At 36.9% G+C, this 14,775-nt stretch overlaps 1 protein-coding gene across 3 annotated transcripts in view; it reads right to left on the bottom strand.

Moving 5' to 3' along the window:
- Positions 1 to 14,775, bottom strand: part of SLC39A11 (solute carrier family 39 member 11) — a 512,505-nt gene that overhangs the window by 344,485 nt on the left and 153,245 nt on the right. The window lies entirely within an intron of this gene.

The raw sequence follows: 14,775 nt of genomic DNA, 5'->3' as shown, positions 1-14,775 counted from the left end.
GCTACATGTAGGTACCAAATGAAAGGCAACAAGTACCTACAGGAGCTAGTGGATACTTGATAGAGGTTGTTTCAGGTTAATGCTCTCAAGAAACTTCTTGATTGGTTCTGGCCAAGATGGCGGAGAGAAGACAGGCACAGTTCTAAAGTCTCCTGATCTCTTCCCCATCTATCACATGAAACAAACCTCTTAAAAGAAATCCGAACCAGGAAACCCAGAAAGAAAAGCCAGGAGAAAGAACATCTACCTCAGGATTTGTCTCCCTCAGCAGCCTTGGCTGAGTACCTGCAGGTGAGTCTGACCTCCAAGGGAAGATCAGCCTGGGATCAGCCAGATCAACAGCTGAATCGGAACCAGGAGTCTGAGGGCCGGAGAGCGGGACCTGCTGGATCAGCGCTGGGGCTAGAAGAAGGGGGCTTGGGTCTGTGGGGAAGCAGAGGCGCGGGTGTTGGTGCTGTCCCGCTGGAGCTTGGGGAAGGGGCTGCAGTGAGAGGTCTGGTGCAGGAGAGCTGCATCCCTGGGCTCCTCAGGTCTGAGTAACTCTGAGCCCACGCCTCCATTGCACTGAGGCCTCCTCCCAAATAAATGCAAATTACTTCTGCCTCAAGCCCAGGTGTGTGAGCAAAAGAACTAGCCCAGCTGAGCAATCACCTCAGGCCAGGGTAAAGCCCACCATTGATTGAAGGCAAAAGAATTCAATAGCTCCAATTCCCTCCCTCAAGCAAAGGGAGAAGGCCTCTCAACCAAGGTCACAGACACCCCAGAGAGGGAAACCAGCTCCTCCTACTGGCAAGCCAGAGAAACTGCACTCAGTAAAGCCTTTAGAGATCCCAAGGCCAGGGGAACCAGCCCCACCCAACTCAAGGTCTTAGCATAATGAAGAAGGGTCAGCAGAAAGGTGGATCCATAGAAAAACTCTTGGAAGGGAAAGACCCCAACCCAGAGAGACCTGGAACATCTGAGGAGAATACAATCTGGTCTCCAGCACTTAAAGACTTCCTTGAAGAAATAAGGAAGGAGTTTAAAAATCAACTGGAAAATTTGGGGGAGACAATTAAAACCTTGCAACAAGAAAACAAAACCTTAGAAAGTAAAATTGGACAATTACAAAATGAGAACAATTCTCTCAGATCCTCAAATGAGCGAATGCAAAAAAAAAAATTAATTCTCTCAAAACCTCAATTGGTCAAATCGAAATCACTTTCAAAAGTAGAATTGACCTGTTGGAAAAGGTTAATGAAGAAAACTCCTCCCCTCAAAAAATAATGGAGTCTACAGAAACTAATGACTCCGTGAGACAGCAAGAGTCAGTTAAACAAAATCAAAAAATAGAAAAAATAGAAGCAAATGTGAAATAACTCATCAACAAAACCACTGACCTCGAGAATAGATCGAGGAGGGGCAACCTGAAAATTATAGGACTTCCTGAAAACATTGAAGAGAAAAAAAAGCCTGGACTTAATATTACAGGATCTAGTGATGCAAAACTGCCCTGACATCATCGAATCAGAGGGCAAAGTAGTTATTGAAAGAGTACATCCATCCCCACCAGAAAAAGATCCTAAAATGAAAACACCAAGGAATGTTGTGGCCAAACTCCAGAACTATCAGATAAAAGAGAAAATACTGCAAGCAGCCAGAAAGAAACAATTTAAATATCAAGGAGCTACAGTAAGGATCACGCAGGACCTGGCTGCATCAACTTTAAGGGATCGAAGGGCCTGGAAGAAGATATTTCGAAGAGCACGGGAGCTTGGAATGCAGCCAAGAATCTACTTTCCTGCAAAGCTGAGCCTTCTCTTCCAGAGAAAAATATGGACATTTAACTAAATGGAAGAATTCCAAAAATTTCTGATGAAAAGACCAGAGCTAAACAGAAAATTTGGATATCAAACAGGAGGTTCAAGAGACACATGAAAAGGTAAAAAAAAAGGGGGGGTGGTAAAAGAAAAAAATGTAATCCAGTAAGTTGAAACTGGCTATATTCCAGCATGGGGGTGGGGGGGAAGAGACTCTCATAAATCCTGAGAAATGTAACTCTAACAGAGAGAATATACCTAGCCAGAAATGATGGACATTCATGACCTATCCATGAGACTGATATCTAATGGGATGTAACTGGCTTTAACACCACTTGGGAGAAAGACTCTAATAACTCTCAGGAATTTTGACTCTATTTGATATAATATACAGAATTAGAAAGGATAGACACTCAGAAATTTCTACGACAAAGATAGAATGATCTAAAAAAAATACTACCTCCCTAAAAAGAGGGACAGGAAAGAGACGGGAGGAGGGAGGGGATTGAATGGGGTAAATCTCATTATACTAAGAGGTACACAAAAACCTATGGTAATAATAGTGGGGAAGAAGGGAGCAGAGGAGAAACACCTGAATCTTCTTCTCATCAGACTTGGCTTAAAGTCAACCTACACATACTCAGTTAACTTATAAAAGATCTAACCTTTCAAGTATTAAAAGGGGAAAAGGGGAGGGGGGACAGAGAAAGGGAAGGGGAGTGTGGGAAATAAGGAGAAATAACAAACGGAAGGGAAAGGAAAAGGGAAAAGGGAAAAGGGGAAATAAAGGGGAGGGTGTGATATAGGAGGGCAAACACACTGAAGGGGGTGGTTTTCAAAAACAAAAGACTGGGGAATATGGATAAAAAGAGGGGAAAGGGGGAAAAACACAAACAGAGGGAAGATAGCATGGAGGGCAATAAAGAATTAGTAATCATAACCTTGAATGTGAATGGGATGAACTCTCCCTTAAAACATAAGCAAATAGCAGAGTAGATTAAAAACCAGAATCCTACAATATGCGGCTTACAAGAAACTCATTTGAAGCAGAGAGATACATATAGAGTAAAGATAAAAGGTTGGAGCAAAATATATTTTGCTTCAGCTGAAGTAAAAAAAGCAGGGGTAGCAATCCTTATCTCAGACAAAGCAGCAGCAAAAATAGATAGCATTAAAAGAGATAAGGAAGGAAACTTTATCCTCCTAAAAAGTACAATAGACAATAAAGTCGTTTCAATATTGAATATATATACACCCAGTGGGACAGCACCCAAATTCTTAGAGGAGAAGCTGAAAGAACTACAGGAAGACATAGACAGCAAAACCCTACTAGTGGGAGAACTCAACTTCCTGCTATCAGATCTAGATAAATCAAATCATAAAACAAACAAGAAAGAAATTAGGGAGGTAAAATAGACTGTTAGAAAAATTAGATATGGTAGACTTATGGAGGAAACTGAATGGGAATAGAAAGGAATATACCTTTTTCTCTGCAGTACATGGAACTTATACAAAAATTGACCATGTACTAGGACATAAAAACCTAATGATCAACTGCAGAAAGGCAGAAATACTGAATACATCTTTCTCAGATCACAATGCAATAAAAGTCATATGCAATACTGGGCCAAGGAGATATAGACCCAGAGCAAATTGGAAACTGAATAACCTCATCTTAAAAAATGAGTGGACCAAAAAACAAATTATAGAAAGCATTAACCATTTTATCCTAGATAATGATAATAATGAAACAACATACCAAAACCTATGGGATTCATTCAACTCTCAGGGGATATATTATAGCTCTAAATGCTTATATGAATAAATTGGAGAAAGAGGAAATCAATGAACTAAACATGCAACTAAAAAAATTAGAGAAAGAACAAATCAAAAATCCCCAATCAAATACCAAATTAGAAATTTTAAAAATTAAAGAAGAAATTAATAAAATTGAAAGCAAAAAAAACTATTGAATTAATGAATAAAACCAAAAGTTGCTATTATGAAAAAACCAACAAAATTGATAAACCTCTCATCAATTTGATTAAAAAAAAAGAAAGAGAAAACCAAATTGCTAGTATTATAAAGGAAAAAGGTGAACTCATCACCAATGAGGAGGAAATTAAAGTAATAATTCAAAATTATTTTGCCCAACTTTATGCCAATAAATTTGATAATCTAAGTGAAATGGATGAATATTTACAAAAATATAAGTTGCCCAGGTTAAATGCAGAAGAGATTAAATGCCTAAACAACCCTATCTCAGAAAAAGAAATTCAACAAGCCATTATTGAACTCCCTAAAAAAAAATCTCGAGGGCCTGATGGATTCACAAGTGAATTCTACCAAACATTTAAGGAACAATTGGTTCCAATTCTATATAAACTCTTTGGAAAAATAGGGAAAGATGGGACTCTGCCTAACTCTTTCTATGAAACCTAATATGGTACTGTTACCTAAACCAGGAAGAGTTAAAACAGAGAAAGAAAATTATAGACCTATTTCCCTGATGAATATAGATGAAAAAATCCTAAATAAAATCTTAGCAAAATGACTACAACAAGTCATCACTAGGATAATACATTATGATCAAGTAGGATTTATTCCAGGAATGCAAGATTGGTTCAATATTAGGAAAACTGTTAGTATACTCAATTATATCAACAACAAACCTATCAGAAACCATATGATCATATCAATAGATGCTGAAAAAGCTTTTGACAAAATACAGCATCCATTTCTATTAAAAACACTAGAGAGTGTAGGAATAAATGGATTGTTCCTTAAAATAATTAGCAGTACCTATCTGAAACCATCAACAAGCATTACATTCAATGGGGAGAGGCTAGAGGCATTCCCAAAAAGATTAGGGGTGAAACAAGGGTGCCCATTATCACCACTACTATTCAATACTGTATTAGAAATGTTAGCATCAGCAATTAGAGAAGAAAAAGAAATTAAAGGAATTAGAATTGGGAAGGAAGAGACAAAACTCTCACTATTCGCAGACGACATGATGGTCTACCTAGAGAATCCCAAGAAATCATCTAAAAAACTACTGGAAACAATTAGCAATTTTAGCAAATTTGCAGGTTATAAAATAAACCCCCATAAATCCTCAACTTTCCTATATATGACTAGCAAGAAACAGCAGGAAGAGCTAGAAAGAGAAATCCCATTCAAAATAACCTCAGACAGTGTAAAATACTTGGGAGTCTATTTGCCAAGTCAGACTCAGAATCTTTTTGAAAATAATTATAAAACACTTCTCACACAAATTAAATCAGATTTAAATAACTGGGCAAATATCAACTGCTCATGGATAGGGAGAGCTAATATAATAAAAATGACAATTCTACCAAAACTAAACTATCTGTTTAGTGCCCTACCAATCAAAATTCCAAAAAATTACTTTAATGAGTTAGAAAAAACTGTAAGTAAATTCATATGGAGAAATAAAAAGTCAAGAATTGCCAGGAGCTTAATGAAAAAAAATGCAAACGAAGGTGGCTTAGTACTACCCGATCTAAAAATTATATTGTAAAGCATCAGTCATCAAAACTGTTTGGTATTGGCTAAGAAATAGAGTGGTGGACCAGTGGAATAGATTAGGTGTAAAAGCAGGAGATGATTATAGTAATCTGCTGGTTGATAAACCCAAAGAGTCCAGCCATTGGGATAAAAACTCCCTCTTTGATAAAAACTGCTGGGATAATTGGAAGTTAGTATGGAAGAAACTTAGATTATACCAACACCTCAAACCCTTTACCAAGATAAGATCCAAATGGTTACAGGACATAGACATAAAAAACAATACTATAAGCAAATTAGAAGATCAAGGACTAGTTTACCTGTCAGATCTATGGAAAGGAGAACAGTTTATGACTAAGGAAGAGTTGGAGAACATCACTAAAAACCAATTAGATGATTTCGATTACATTAAATTAAAAAGCTTTTGCACAGATAAAACCAATGTAACCAAGATCAAAAGAAATGTAGTAAATTGGAAAACAATCTTTACAACTAATGATTCTGACAAAGGACTCATTTCTATAATATACAGAGAACTGAGTCATATTTTTAAAACAAAAAGCCATTCCCCAATTGACAAATGGTCAAAGGATATGCAAAGGCAATTTACAGATGAGGAGATCAAAGCAATCCATAGCCATATGAAAAAATGCTCTAAATCATTAATTATTAGAGAAATGCAAATTAAAGCTTCGCTGAGGTACCACCTCACACCTCTCAGATTGGCCAGTATGACCAGGAAGAATAATGATCATTGTTGGAAGGGATGTGGGAAATCTGGGACACTATTACACTGTTGGTGGAGCTGTGAACTCATCCAACCCTTCTGGAGAGCTATTTGGAACTATGCCCAAAGGGCAACAAAAATGTGCATACCCTTTGACCCAGCAATACCACTACTGGGTCTATACCCTGAAGAGATGAGGAAAAAGGGTAAAAACATTACTTGTACAAAAATATTTATAGCAGCCCTGTTTGTGGTGGCAAAGAATTGGAAATGCAGTAAATGTCTTTCAATTGGGTAATGGTTTAGCAAACTGTGGTATATGTATGTCAAGGAACACTAGTGTTCTATTAGAAACCAGGAGGGAGGGGATTTCAGGGAAACCTGGAGGGAATTGCATGAACTGATGCTGAGTGAGATGAGCAGAACCAGAAAAACACTGTACACTCTAACAGCAACATGGGAGTGATGTTCAACCTTGAAGGACTTGCTCATTCCATCAGCGCAACAATTGGGAAAAATTTTTGGCTGTCTGCAAAGGAGAGTACCATCTGTATCCAGATAAGGAGCTGTGGAGTTTGAACAAAGTACAAGTACTATACCCTTTAATTCGGAAAAAAAAACCCAGATATCTTATTGTTTGATCTGGTTACCTCTGAGAATTCTGTTCTCTTTAAGGATATGATTTCTCTCTCATCACACCCAATTTGGATCAAGATACAACATGGAAACAAAGTAAAGACTGACGGAGTGCTATCTGTGGGGTGGGGGTGGGGGGAGGGAAGCAAGATTGGGGGAAAATTGTAAAACTCAAATAATATCTTTAATAAAAAGAAAAAAAAGAAAAAAAAGAAACTTCTTGATCATTAGCTGCTTTCTTTGGTCCTCGAGCAAGTTTCCTAGACCAGCTTCTGCAGTGTTGAAATAGGTATTGGAAGGATCTTACCATCATTTTCCGTCTAACATTTTAATTATCTATCATGACAAGTTTTAAAGAAAAAGACACAGAACAAAGTCCCTCTGATAGGAACTCTAAAAGTTTTTTTTTTCCTTTTAACCAACTATTCCTGATTCTGCATTTCTCTCTAGTTAATATCCTTGTGGTCTCAGACCTCCTGAAATCTGTTTTTAATTTCTGTTAAGTACATTGAGGATAATGACTCCCAAAGTCAATCAAATAAGAGATCATACTTAGTAAATAAAACAAATCTAAGTGCTGAAGAGTCCCTGCCAGGAAGTTTTATAGGTTTACCTACCTTACTCTAGTAAATGAAATGTGATCTTCAAATGTCTTTAAGTTTTATATATGTAATTAAAAAGCGAGATAAACATTTTCATCTTTGGTCTTTCCCAGGAAAACCTCTGCTAACTGAGCATTAGGAAGTCTAGACTCAAAGCTCAAAATCTGCTCTGCAGTCAGTTCCAGTGCATGATCAAAATGTGTTTTTATTTTATCCTCTATTTGCTTATACCTTACTAAATGAGCTTCCCCTAAAAAAAAAGACCCTTCTCACAGTCCCCTTAAAAAAAAAAGACCCTTTAGAGAGTCAACTGTTTCCCCAATACAGGCTATCAAGGGAGCAAGTAGCAGCTCATTAGCTCATGGGGAAGTATTTAAATTGCATTTTTTGCTGTAGCCTTTGCCATCTCTTGCTCTAATGCTCAACACTGTGCTCAATAGCAAAAACCAAAACAAAACAAAAACTTAAAAACCTGACTGAGCCAAGAGACTCTAAGCTGATTTAATACAATTGCTGGCAAGAAACAGCTTTGTAATCTTGGTTGAATTAAAAAAAAAAGCCGTTCAGATGCCAGGACAGAATCTCTGTGTATGTCCCTACTGTTGTTTTTTTCTCCCTCCCTTCCTTCTAGGTCAGGCCAAAATCAGTTTAAAGGCAATCAGTTTAGAGGGAAATATTGTAATTAGTCTATTAAATTTAAATAGTCATGGGACATGGGGCTAAAAAACAAAATTAATAGCTCTATTCTTCTAGTGTCTACTATAGATGCAGAAAAATAAGCTTCAATTTATATTTAAGTGGTTAATACTACTACTACTACAAGACTACTGGGAAAGCTGAGGAATTGGATATCATCATAAATATAAAACAGAGGTCGGTCATAGAGCTCAATGGAAAGGGTGATTTCAGTGAAAGTCTCCTTTATAATAAACATCTCACTAAGCTTCCAAATCAGACAATTTAATCTTGCAATTGTTCACAATCCTGAATTTATAGTCAAACCCTAACAACTTTTCGCTTGAGTGCATTTAATTAGTATTGCTGGCTAATGGGCCACAACCATGCCTAGCTAACCCAAAGAGACAAGTGCAGCCTGGTGGGTGACTTCTTTCAAATCGAATTTCTCAGAGAAAGGAAAGGGACTCGAGGGCCAAATCTGTTCTTGCTTGTTTACAAAGATCTTCCATTAAGGGGAAACCTCCAAAGAATTATCATAATTAGAGGCACCTAAGGGTTAATGGTGAAGGGAAATGTGAAGATGGTATAACCTAGGCAATGCACAGATGTACAGAATGTTCTTATGAGCTGCTATGGAAAAGTCTTCAAGTCCTGAGACTGTCAAAATTTCATTCTAGATAGAGATGCAAAGTAACAACATTACACTGAAAAAGATAATCAGACAAACTTAGATAGTGATCAACATTGAAAGACAGGGATGGAGAAATACAACCCGTCAGAGAGAGATAGAAAGGGAGACCCATTTTTAATTAAGCCAAGATATACTGCTGCATTACAGGAAGAGGAAAAAGGTTACTATAGCAACGCCTTCAAGCTGCTCTATTTGTCTGCAGTGGCATTTCAAAAATGCAGCCCATAGAGTTACATATGGCCAAAGAGAAAAATACAGAGCCAGCTAGCTTGTGCGTCACTCCTCCACACTGTGGTGCCTGGGGCTGGCAGAGGGTGGAGAATGGGATATCCTGATGAGCCCATGGAGAGGGGATATTGCTGTTCAGGACCAGGGAGAGTTCCAGAGGGCCACTTTAATGGTGGTTGGACCCTTATCTCATTTCCTATGTACAGCTTCTAAGGCTTAGAAGACCCTATTCCCTTTTCCTCTCTTTCTGCTCCTGCTTTTTTTCTTCATTTCCAATCCCAAACTACTGGGCAGATATAGCAGAAGGCAAAAAAGGCCTGCTGAGTTAACACTTCCCCCAGAGAAATACCAATGAAAGAACTAATTCAAACAAACATTCATTAAAACACCAGCTAAGTTCAAGGCACTATTCTAGATGAAGATTAAAAAATTACTCAATCTTTGTCCCCAAGGCCCACAATCTAATATGGGGATATGAGAAATATATAAACAAATATGAAACAAGCTAGAATGTGATAAACACAAAGGTGAAATACAGACAAAATGTTATAAGAAATAAGATTATTTTCAGGGTGTGTATGTGGGGGGAATGTATCATAGAAGGTTTTATTAAAGAAACTAAATGGTCTGGTTTGGCTGGAGTAGTGTGTGGCAAGGAAAGAAAGGTGTATCAAAAGGGAAAAATAGGTTTGAGTCAAATAATGTATATTTTTATTTTCCAGGTTAAGGAGTTTGTATTTTATCCTAATGATAATAAAAGATCACCATTTAAAAAGTCAAACAAACAAACAAAAACCTAGGGCAGTGATACGGTCAGACTTGAGGACTCAGAACATTATTTTGGTAGCTATTTGAGAGAAGACTGAAAGGGGGAAAGGAGAAGTAAGAAATGGATAGAACACTTGTGAGGAGATTTGTAATCATCTAGGCCAGATATTCTTAACTTAGAGAAGACAATTCAATTTCAGGGAGTCCAAGAACTTGAATGGGAAAAAAAGTTACATCTTTATTTTCACTAATCTTTGGTTTTCCTTATAATCCTAAGCATTTTATTTTATGCTTTTAAAAACATTCTTCTAAGGAGTTCACAAGATTCATCATATGGTTCATAATATAAAAAAGTCTAGGTGAAAGATGATAGAATTATGAATCAGGATAGTGGCTGTGTAGCTTGAGAATAATGCAAGAGATACTTGAGATATAGAATCCAAAGAGAACAGGCAAATTTGGGTGAGAAGTTAGTGGGTTCAATATTGGACAATGTTCTGTTTGAGATCATAGAATTTAGAGTGTTGAAAAGGAACATAGAGTTCGTCTAGTTGGACTTCCTATTCCATAGAGGATTATTCTCTGTCACAAAAACCTAGGTAGTTAGCTAGTCTCTCTATTTCATAGGAAAGGGTTCCAATATTGCATAGCTCTATTTGTTAAAAAGTTCTTCTTTCTTTACATGGCACTGAGTAGAAAATTGAAAAGAAAGGAAACAGACTTTAATATAAATAACATGCTCAAATGAGTTTTTGTATTTCAGTTATCTTGTACTCAGAGATCTCAAAGTCTTTAAACAATACATGTTCCTTATCTCCTTTTCTAAGCTGAAGAAATGGGGAATTGAATACCTTCCAAAAAACTGCCCTCCATTCATATGACTACAAGCTCATATTTACTGCCTGGTTCCCTAATTCTGCAAATCATGTGTTTCCTCATTTCAGATAAAGATGAACTGGAAAATCTTATTTAAATTTTGTTTTGGAGAGGGGAAAAACATCCAGGGCAAAGAGGAAAAAAATTGAAAATAAAAACCAAACTCTCCAATCCATATTTAAAGTTTGGCAAAACAAATTTCTTCATTAAAAGTGTCCAAAATTCTCTGCCTCTTTCTACAATTTCATTTCATTCCTTCTCTATTAGAGGGTGAGTAAAAGTTTTTATCTTCATTCTTTTGGACTCCTGGTTTATCATCATGTTCATCATAATTCTAAAATCTTTCAAAGTTGTTTTTCTTCATAATGTTGTTGTCACCATATACATAAAAAGTTCTCTTTTCTCTAATTCAGAGGAAGTATTTTGAAAAGTAAAACATATTCTATACCTGTAAGGTCTTGTTATTAGCAGGTAATCAGATAAGTAAAGAAACACTAATTTCTCTGGAAAATGGACAAAGCTGTAAAGTGATTTGCCCAATATGGCTGAGTCAGGAATAAACAAGTCAAATCCCCTGGTCCAGTCCTGTATAAATGAGTTGAATTAATTTTAAAAGAATAATAGAGTTCTGTGTCTTCTCTGATAAAATAAAAATAAACCACATGAGCTCAAGTAATGAGGGGAAAGGTTTCCATGAGGTTCAAAGCACTAAAAGTCAAAATTCTGGGCTAAACAGTCATGAAAACTGAAGTATTTAAAATTCTAAGAGACATCAAACCTTGACCTGATGACCAAGTCTATATAATTTCAATGCTTAAAAAAAAAATTTACATCTACAAAAAGACAAAAATATTTAAGAAGTACGTAGAAATTTTTTAAAAACTATCTTTTTTGGGGGGCAGCTAGGTGGCACAGTGAACAGAGCACCAGCCCTGGAGTCAGGAGTACCTGAGTTCAAATCCGACCTCAGACACTTAATAATTACCTAGTTGTGTGGCCTTGGGCAAGCCACTTAACCCCACTGCCTTGCAAAAAACCTAAAAAAAAAAAACAACTATGTTCTTTTAACAGCTATTGCCTAAATGCAAGAATAATAATGGTTTAGTAGGATTTTTCTAAGGGAGAACCAGCATAATCCAGTTAGCTATTGCATTTCCCAAGTGTACATTAAAAGCAAGTTTCCCCATCTATTCAAGATTACTAAAATGGAATGAATAACTCAAAATCCTCATGAATAATAGAAGCCACTAAACAAATGTTATATATGTTGCATAAAGAGATAGAATTCCCAGCACTTTGTGAAAATTTCAAACCAAACTCCAGCAGCTGCTCGAAGTGCAGAGCAAGCAAAGGGTTTTATGTCTGCCCCAACTGTCTTTCTCTGACCCTCACACCTTTCCTTTCCTGGTTAGTGGAAACTGACCCAATTCCCACCTAGGGAAAGAAGGACAAGTGGGGTCCTGACAGTTGAGTGTTTTCTCCAGTTTGAGATGAGGTGAACACAGCTGAGGACATTCATTGCAAGGAGTTTTTCATCTCTGAATCTTTCATCCAAAACAGTGTGAGAAAGCTACTTGGGGAGTCTGAGGAGCAAAGCTTCTCAAATTCCTCTTCACTTGTAAGTTATGTAAAGTCAGGAACTATCTAATTTTAACTATTTCCAACTGTTCTCTGCATAATTCTTTAGATGTACTAAGTGCTTAATAAATGTGGGTCTGATTGCATCATTAACCTAAAATATACACAGCAGTACTCAGAACTTCAGGTCTAAATAATACTCCCACCCCCCCCTTTTTTTTTTCAGTTGCCAGCTCTGTTCTCTATTTTATGTCACTTCTAAAGTCCAGCTCTTCCAACCCAATAACAAGTAAATAAAGCCAGCAAGAGGCAAAAACAGAAATAGGGACAAAGAAAAGCAAAACTTCCATATACCACTTTACCCACCATAGGAGGGTAATTTTTTAAAAGTTGAGCATGGGTTAAAGTAAATGAGAGAACTGCTTCTATTACTTGAAGAAAAACTGAAAATGCTATTCAGAGCCAAAAGACCTTGGAGATCATCTAATCCAAACTTCCTTGTTTTATAGTGGGTTAAGGCAACGACTATTCATTAAGTGCCGACTATGTGCCACCCAATGTACAAGCCCAGAGAGGATAAGGGATTTACCCAGGGTTGAAAAGTAAGTGGTAGAGCTGAACTTTGACCCTTGTTCTCTACAAATCAAATACTCTTTCTACAACACCACACTAGGAACAGCTCAAGTGCTCAATAAGGCCCTCAATAGTACAGTAAAATCTAAACCTCTTCAAATGCATAATAAATTACAATTTCAATAAGTTTCAAAGTATGCCCTTGGCCTCTTGATCTTCCTGTCTGGATTCTTATCAAGAAGGTCTAACTGAATCATTAACTCATCCCATCAATTGCAGTATCATTTCTGTTCTTTATTATGTCTTTATCATCCCAGCTAATTGTGAGATGGTTTTTAAAAAAATCTGCGCTCTCTCTCATGTCATTATTACCTTCTTAGTAGGGGTTATCATGAGCAGGCAGATTGGCATCATTTTCCACATGAAGTAGAGACAGAGAGGAAATTTTCAGATGTCTATAAAAATGGAAGTGTTGGCTATAGCTTCTGTGCCCACCCCTATGTTAAATGGACTTTCTGATCAAATAGTTATGGCTGGTATCTGAAGGAAACCTTTACTATATTAATTATTAATCACATCTATAAGAGGTTTCTCCTATATGAAGTATAATAGGCTGGTGCTTAGAAAAATTTGATTGATACCTGAATCCAATACCACACTGAATTCCAAAGATTTCCCTGATCAAAGTCAGCCAGAAAAATCTGCAAAAAGACAGTACTTGGGATAGACTCTCACACTGTCACTCAATCTCTCTAGTCCCATCCCCTGGATGACATGAATGCATAAGAAAGTTTCCCACAATCCCAGACAACTATAACATCAATCAATCATTATTTCACCATCCTTGTGACATCAAATGGAATTTTCCCACAATTCCCCCCTTCCCCTCTGATATCAATTAGGATTTTTTTTCCTACACTCACACCCAATGATAACAGGAGGCTTTCTGTGATCTCTGAAGGAGTTGTCCTCAAAAACTCTTAAGAACCTTACTTCAACTTCTCTTGCATTGGAAAAGTTTCTTTTATTCCCCAAATGTTATAGTTAACAGTGAACCCCTGAAATGTAAATCTCTATATATATATCTGGATTTTACTAAGTTGATCTTGTTTCCTCAGAATTTATCAATCAATTCTGCTAAATTTTAAAAAACTTTGTGACATTTCCTTGGAATTTACATTTTTACTTCCTCTGGTCTGTATAGACATTGAATTTGTTTCTGTGGTATTCATGATTCTTCCCCAGGGTTATTTTTATCAAAAATTGCCTGGCTCCCTCTGGAATGAATAAGAAAATTGATGAGTTTCATACAGTATGAGGGGCTATCCTGACTCAGTATAACACTTATCAGCCATCTTATTCTGATAATAGAGGGCAAGGAGGTAGTGTTGAGGAGGAAGGAATACTATTGTGCATGGAGGGATAAGTAATATATATATGAAGCAGAGTGAGGTATAATGGAATAAAACATGAAGATGGGATGAGGGAAAGGGAAAAATCAGGGATACAAAAAAGCAATTTGTGGGAAAATATGGCCAGGGGTACTCTGAAAAAGATTAAGGAGTGGATCAAGATTAGCATAAGCCAGGGGAAAGCAGCCTAGGCAAAACTGGGTGGGAGGTGGTTTGAATTGGAAAATGGAGGTAGAGTATGAAGGGAATCTTTACAAAGAAAAGATAGGTGAATCCCATTCTTTCTCAAGTACTTTAATGTCAGTCTAAGTAACAATAAGTTCATATCTTCAAATGGGTAAGGAACAACATCACATTATGGTAAAAAGGGGAAGGAACAAAGAAAAGCAGAATCTTAGAGCAAATTTAAAGAAAAGGCTTCTTGGCCACAAGACTACAAGAAGATGATAATGCTATTAGTAAATGACATTCTGTATCTCTCCAATAGGTTATTAATGAAGAGAACCCTAGAAGCTCTTTTGGAATCTCTTAACAATTCATCTCCTTCTGACCCCAAGTGTTAATGTTCTCTCTCCCTCTCAAACTACATTACATTTAACTACTTTCTGTTGATGTGCATACTTGCTAGACCCCCCCCCCCATTGAAATGGAAGCTCCCATCAAAGAAAGTTGGTCT

This window comes from Macrotis lagotis, chromosome 2, assembly GCF_037893015.1.
Source record: "Macrotis lagotis isolate mMagLag1 chromosome 2, bilby.v1.9.chrom.fasta, whole genome shotgun sequence".
Taxonomy (NCBI): Eukaryota; Metazoa; Chordata; class Mammalia; order Peramelemorphia; family Peramelidae; genus Macrotis; species Macrotis lagotis.
The sequence above is the reverse complement of the archived record's forward strand: the minus strand, read 5'-3'. Positions and strand labels throughout refer to the sequence as shown.